This window comes from Emydura macquarii, unplaced genomic scaffold (assembly GCF_026122565.2).
Source record: "Emydura macquarii macquarii isolate MOO-44397 ecotype Brisbane River unplaced genomic scaffold, CSIRO-AGI_Emac_v2 contig_1876, whole genome shotgun sequence".
NCBI lineage: Eukaryota > Metazoa > Chordata > Testudines > Chelidae > Emydura > Emydura macquarii.
This window is the reverse complement of record NW_027132013.1, coordinates 10,702,340-10,710,006: the sequence shown is the minus strand read 5'-3', so window position 1 is coordinate 10,710,006 and position 7,667 is coordinate 10,702,340. Positions and strand designations below refer to the sequence as shown.

General features: G+C 45.5%; 1 long non-coding RNA gene across 1 annotated transcript; it reads right to left on the bottom strand.

Moving 5' to 3' along the window:
- Nucleotides 1–839: 839 nt before the first annotated feature.
- Nucleotides 840–6,324, bottom strand: LOC137159638 (uncharacterized). The gene is made up of 4 exons (XR_010921677.1): nucleotides 6,148–6,324; nucleotides 3,471–3,595; nucleotides 1,865–2,044; nucleotides 840–1,445 (listed from the first exon to the last, which is right to left on the bottom strand). It is a non-coding gene; the product is annotated as an uncharacterized lncRNA (long non-coding RNA).
- Between the last annotated feature and the right edge of the window lie 1,343 nt (nucleotides 6,325–7,667).

Genomic DNA, 7,667 nt, shown 5'->3' with positions numbered 1-7,667 from the left:
ATTCTGCTATTACAGCACCCTGGTGCATCACCATGTGCAGATGCAACATCAGGATGTCTTGAAGGAGACCCTGAGGTGTTATGAGGGAGTGTTTCATCCATACCGTGTTTCTGCTGTGAAGTACCTGTCATTTCTGAATAAGGGCATGTCTAAATTAAGGAAATTTGAACCAGCGTAACTAAGCTGTTATAGCTTAGCTAAGGTACACATACTGCATCAATGCAAGTGGGTGTTACACCAATGCAGTGTGTTTACATGAGATATTTGTACAGGTGCAAATTTCCCTAATCTGGACTAGATTTATGAGCAGTAGAATGGAACCTCAGCTTTTTAAGGGAGCAGGTGGAATGAGCCTGAGAGCCAAGCAATTGGGTTTTGCCCATTTTAGTCTAACTGACATATTTGTACTGCCTCCATTACCAAAATATCTGAGCACCTCACACGCTTTAATATAGTTATCCCAGGGCTGTTTTAAGACCTTCATTGGCCCTAGGCACACTTGCCTTTGTAGGCCCCCTGATCGAAATAACATTTGATATTAAGCTATTAATAAATAATTTTTAAAATAAAAATAAAAAATTATATATACATTTTTTTTGTAGGGCCTACGAAACTTTCAGGGCCTACGCACTGTGCCTATTGTGCCTAAAGGATAATACGGCCCTGAGTTATCTTCACCTGTGATGTATGGAAGAGCTATTATCTCCATTTTACAGAGGAGAACTGAGAGGCCAAGTAAGTTGTCCAGATCACAGAGGAAGTCTGTGGCACAGCAGAGATTTGAAGGCTGGGCTCCCAAGTCCCAGGTCAGCACGCAATCCCTTTGACTCTCCTTCTTCCTCTTTTGATTAAAACAGTTACTTTTGTTTAATGAAAAAAACTGACCTGAGGCCAGATCCTGATCTCATTTACATTGGTATCAATCTGGAGTACTCCCACTGACTTCAGTGGGGTCACTTTGGATTGAAACTGGTGTAACTCTGGTCATAATTCTGCCACAGGTCTCGCTTTTCAATGGATACAACACTTGGGCAAAGACAGAGCCACATTGTGGTAGGCAGTTATTGCCCTGTGTTAGGGAGCAGCGTGGCGCTACACTGCCCTGGTAGAAATGCAATGCCTGCAAGAGATCCCAGCATACAGGCTGTGTGTATTGTTCTTCTTAAGGCAGGGACAGCTTGTATTTAACAACTAAAGTATTTGTGTGGAAACATTCCATACCAGCAATGAGAGCCTGCTGTGAGTTTCTGCCAGCTAGTCTCTTCTACCCCCGCTAGTCCAGAACTCTGCTTTCCAAAGTGGAGGATGACTTTTCGTCTCAACAGCCATGTCCTACATGCTTACTCAACAATGGCAGGTACTTGGAGTGCGCCCCCATTGGAGGGTGTGCTGGGCACTCCATCCCCTCCATTGCCTGACAGCTCTGCCATGGCCCTGCCTCCTCTCTGCCAAGAAAAATACAGCATGTTAGAAAATGGGCTAACGCACACATTTTAACTAACATGATGTTAAACTCAACTTAGCATCTAGTGTAGACAGAAACGTCGTGTTTAAAACATGTTAACTGCTCATGGTTAAACACCCTCCCCCAAGACTTAACCATGACCAGCTAAAACATTTTAAAATATGGCCATCCTTGTCCACAGCAAGGATAAAATCAAGGTTAACATCGTGTTAGCTGACTTGTTTTCTAACATGATGTATTTTCCCAGTGTAGGCAAGGCCAGAAGGTGCTAGCAAGGAACAGTCCCCAGCTCAGGAGAGAAAAGGAGCATAAGTGTGACAGGCCATGCCCAGACGCCACAGGGGATAATTCATTTTGCCCTCCCCCCTTTGCAGAACAGAAGAAGGGCAAGCCACAAACCTAGCTTTGCGAAGGCAGCATTCCTCTGGAAATCTCCTGTCCTGAGCAGCCCATGCGATAGCTGTGCAGTCCCTGTCTCCAGTTTCACACACTGCCTGTGATATACAGCAATGCCGGGAAGCCCATGAGGCCACAGCTCCTCGCCTTTAGCTTTCCCAGCTCAATGAAATCCTGCCCTGACTGTTGAGAGACAGTAAGCTTGCACATGTCCAGATGAGGACTATACAATGATAGATAATACCCATAAACCCTAGAGCTGTTCTGGGGTGGAGAAGGTGATTTATCCCCCGCCGGACAGCTCGGCTACAACGAGTGGAGAGCGGAAATCCTATGGGAACTGCGGGGCACACATCAAAACTCCATGTCACAATGTCCGCAACACCCAGGGCGTCAGTTCAAAGCCATCACATGCTTGGCTGGAGGTTTACAGTGATGCCAAGCTAATGAGCAGACGAAACAATAAATAACCTGAGCAATCCCCTCTCCCCCGAGCTGGCGTGCACAGGCCCTTGTTGTGAGCAAGCACTTCTAACACCCAATTACTCATGCTGAACCCCCTAGAACAGAACCCGGAGCGGCTTCAGCAAACCATTCATCTTTGCTGAGGGGAATCCTTTCAAGTCCCTGCTCCGCAGCCACTCTGTTTATTGTTAAGATGAGCACAGTTTACACGGACTGTTCTTATTTATCTTTGACTTTTACCATTTAGGTCATTTTTTTGCACATCCAGCACTTTCCAGGACTGTCTCAGCTACATTTTTATTTATACCCCAGCCCGTGCTGTCTGTTGCTCTCCAGGTCCCCAGGATGCAGGAGAGGCCTAGACGGGCTCCTGTCAGAGGATGTTTCTCTCATTACTGCACAAAAATGGAAATGCATAAGGGAATGGAAGCCTCGCAGGCAAACCAGGTCATTTAAGGGGGCGTAGGAGGAGAGAATGGGTGGGGGTGTTTGTCAGAGGGGAAATGTATGTGCTTGTGTTGGAAGCTGAATGGTTGTGTGAGTTCGTGCTGAGGTTAGGTGTGTGATTGTGTTTGATGATAGGGAAGTGCTGGATGAGAAAATGGATGAGTACATGTGTATGGGAGCAGGTTTTTGTTTTGGGAACTGAATGGTCATGGTTGTTTTGGTAGCTGTATATTTTTGGTGGGAGGAGGGTCTGTGTGTTAGAAGGGGGGAGTGTGTGTGTGAGTTGTGTGGTCAGAGTATAGCACTGTTCCCAGTGCACTCCACATTGAATGTTGCCCACATAGATGTTTGAGTCCTGGTAGAAAGAGTTTCTAGTTTTCAAGTTTTCTTCAATAGCCTGCATTCAGCCAAACCGTGCAGGCCGTTATTCCATCTGGACTGATTTCCCACCTCCTGCTTTATTGGATCAGGCCATTGATCCATGTAGCTTAGTACCTACTTCCAGAAAAAGATACCTTATGCTCAGAGAAAAGTGAAAATTTTACAATGCATCAGGCCAATTGTGCAGTAATAGGAAAGAAAGGAAATTTCTTACTCATCCCATGGGTGATCAATTTATAACATGCCTTGAAGAATGAGATTTGGTTCCTCATTGCAGCCAGCAAGTGGAAATATCAGGTGTAATAATATTACTTACAGGCTGATGGAAGAAGAGATCCCTGAAGACCTACACGAGCCGAGGTTCTGGCCTTTTATCAGGTTAGCGCCACTCAAGTCAATGAAAAGAAGACTGAAGCCCAGAGAACCACACCATAGCATTAACTGTGTGATAAGACATGATACGGCATGAATAGTGTTGCAGTGATTGTAAGAATACTTGTATCATTAGGCAACAGGCCAGAATCTATAAAGCAAAGCTATTCTCCCTCTCTTGTCTTATTGCCATTATAAAATGTTCATTTAAAAATATAAGAAAATAATTGGAATGATTAATTAAGCCACAAGGTTCATCAGAGCAGAGCAGAGTACAGTACAGTTCGCCGCACTCTGAACTACACCGCACTTGTGGGTAGGACTTAGAATTGTCATCATCCAAGTTGGGTGGCTTTAGTCTCCTGCTCATTTAATTTACCTGAGACTGTAGGTCAGTACCTCAGCTTATGACAATTGCCACAGATCCATTGACTTCAATGGAGCTACAGTGATTTACCAGAGCTAAGGAACTGTCCCAAGGTATTTACATGAATACCTCACAATTCATGCCCTATTATGCTCTGCTACTTTAAAGGGACTTTGTCAAAACAGAAATCACAGGTATAGATTTAGATTTCCTTCCCTGAGATATTTCTAATGCCTGAGGTGATTAAAATGGAAAGAATATTAAAAATTGCATGCCCTTTTTTGCCATTTATTTCCTTCTCCTATCGGACTATGAAACTAGCCCTGTTAGTTTTACTTCTTATTCCTAATCAGTTTCACTAGGTCTCATTTTAGCTATGCAACAGACTTCATAATTCTCCGTAGGTATGTCTCTTCACCACTCTGTGCCTCATTTACCTCCCCTTTAAGATGGGGATCAAAAGAATTATATTTCTCAGGGGCATTAATTCATTAATGCTAATGACATCTTGAGATCCTTGAATGGATGGTGCTATGAAAATGCAAGGTAGTATTATTGGGATCTCCTGGATAAGGGCCAGCCTGTTGGTATTTCCCTTCAGAACTAATCCAACACAATGACAGTTCATGAACATGTAGGGCCAAATTCTGCTCCAAGTTACACCAGATCTAGAGTAATGCCTCTGAAGCCACAGGGGATACTTCCTATTGTGCATCAGAATAAATGAAGAGAGAAGCATCTTGCCCACAAGCTGGAATAAGGAGAAGTAGCTTAGTTACCAACAGCTCAGCAGAGTATGTGCCATCCCCTGAGCTCAACAGTCAGAAGTGGGAGCTTGAAATAAAGGAAGAAGGATGGCAAGAGAGACTACACCATTTGATAGGCATCCCTGAGTGATAGAATTATTAGATATGGCCAAGCTGTGTTCATCCTTTTGCCCACCCCCCCTTTTCCTTCAGGACCAGAAAGGGTTAAAAAAGCTGTGATACAGGTCTGTGTTCACACTGAATCTGCACCCATCAGATATATATATCAGGTGTTTGGGGAAGAGGTTAATGGGCAGGGGTTTACACGTCATTGGCCATAACTCACGATTTTATTATAATCATGACCATATGGTTAATGGGACTTAATAAACCACTGTTGACTTGGACTCAGCATACACAAATCTCTTGCTCCCTTTCTTTTTTCCTGGTTTGTCTGGACAAGTGTAGTGACTTCAAAGCACTAGTGTTTCAGTGACCAGCAGCTAGTTTAAAACTCTAAAGCCCCATCAAGACACAGTGACCAACCGACAGGGCGTGAGTAATCTCTGTTTTTCCAGGACGGTTACACGGCTGCTGTGTACATCAGGCAATTAGAAGTGTGAGCACCACTGTCCCTATCAAAACACGAACAGGAAGCCCAAATTGATGAACCGGCCAAATTCTGCTCTCAGCACTATAGATCTTGGGTAGTCACTTCATTGACATGCATAGAATTAATCTAGGTTTATGTCAATGTAAGTGAGAGAAGATTTTGCTCAAACCTTTCAAAGTACCCTTAAATTCTGGTTTTGGCATGTGACAAAATAATTAATAGAAATTAGAGATGGAAATGGATCATTAGACCCAGCTAGTTTATTACACTGCAGACCAGTGCAGGATCGATCCCAATAGTCTGTTCTCCAAAGTTTTGTCCAGTCTAGTTTTCAAATGACTCAAGTAATGGGACTCCTACCTTTTTCCAGAGGGACTGTTCTGGAGTCTATTAGACCTCATCATTAGAAAATTTCCCTTTGCTCAGTTTCAGCCCATTATTTCTAATACTAGTGCCTGGGACGTGTCTTACCAGTTTGGCCCAGACTCAGAAGCTCCTCATTTTACCCCAGTATCAGAGCAGGTAATGGCTCAGAAAAGTGGGTGATCTAATAGCAGAGGTGCTGAGGCATGTGGCCAACACAGCAGATGGAGCTAGAGAAGAGGTTTTAGGTTCACTCTTTTGATCTGCAACTCAAACTTAAATCTTTTACTAGCACTTGGTGCTTGTGTCATCCAGTCACTCTCATATCTGGACACATACAGAGGTGGGGGGGGGGGGCATGTTTTGTAAATTAAACTAAATTCCTCCCTGCCACCATGATGACCACCACTGCACCCCAGCTTCAAACAGGCACTGCCACACCCAGTCCTCATTAAGGAGGATTTAATTTAATTTAATATTGATTTATGACAAAGGTTAAGAAAACAACCAGAATACAGTCTTAAGTCAGTACCTGGCTTCCAGGTTTCACAGCCACCCCTTTCAGGGGTCGCTGACACTCCAGCTTGTGGCAGCTTCCTAGTCTCAGCCAGCTCTGCTCCCCCCCCTTGGAGCAGCAGCCCCAGGGTTGCTTCCTTGAGCCTCCCTTGCTCCAGGGATTCACCACAGGAGTAAGCTCCCCTCCTGTGTGATCTTTGCTCTCAGGCTGGGCTGGGCTGGGCACTTCCTCTCAGAACTCTACCTGCCACAGTCCTCCCACACAGCTGCCTACTAGCAGCCCTTTATAGACCCAGGTGTAGCCCAACCTTCTTTAATTAGTGGGATTAGGTTCACCTGCTCCAGTGAAGGGGCACTGGGCTCAGCCCATCCACAGAGACCAGCTAACCTGTGATGCTCCCTGAAAATGAATGTGTAAAGATCAGTTTTAAGTATCAGTGTCGCCTTTAGAAAGGAGGCTCCCTGAACTCTGCTACATCTTCTGATCTGTAGATGGCAGCCTACTGTATAGGTCTGTGTTGTTCCGGTCTCTGATCTCCTCATTCCTTGTAAAACTCAGCTTGGCTGCTGCTGGAGAAATACCAGACCTTTCTTCCAGCTCAGACTCTTAGGGTCAGTGCGTTTCCCCTACCCACAGCAGGCTTCACTTGGGGCCTGACCTGAAGCCTGTTGACAGCCATGGGAGTTTTTCCACTGACTTCAATGGACTTTGGATCATGCTGGTACACAGGGTATGCGGTACCAATTTCCACCCACCTTGGTGTCCTTTCCATTTGGGGGGAAGAAGGGGAGGTCATTTTCTAGCCTGTGGCAGTTTTCATTCTGCTGCTCAGACAGCACCCTGGTGAGCACGTACAGATAGGCAGAGACAGACTGATGAATAGCGTACACAGAAAGTCAGGAACAGAAAAGTGCACCTCATGAATAGGCCAACCACAAAGATTTACACCTCTCTCTGTTCATATCTTCATCAGAATAGCCATCAAAGAAATGGGTGCGGGTCTGACCTTGATAACTAGGGGTTGGTAATGAGATATGGAACCTTCTGTGTCATCGGTGTGAATCTTGCCCAGCTACCAATCTATCTTTGTCTATTTTGATGGCACCCCCCCGCCGCTCTGATGCCAATTCAACACACCTGGCCCACTGACGGCAATTCTGGGCCCCAGGGCAGAACAGTCAATGGCCCACCTAGAAAGGGATGGCTGAGGTCCAAGGGGACTTCCGCTGGAAGTTGTTCCTTATTTATTACATGCCGTGCAGGTTCCCAAGTGACTGAGGAGGAGATATCTGCTACCCAGCTTCCCAGCTCCCTTGGACTCCCCAGGGAGATTACTGATGAACCCAGGAAGCTGAGTAGCAGATACCACCTCCTCAGCCACCCAGGAATCTGCATGGCGCTTAATAAATAAACTTGGCTCAGGGAAGGGGTGGAGAGCAAGAGCAGCGGGGGCCTCAGGGAAAGGGTGTGTGTGGAGGAGAGGAGGATATATATTTATCCTCCCAGGCCCTTTTAAATAGCCAGATCCGTGGGCA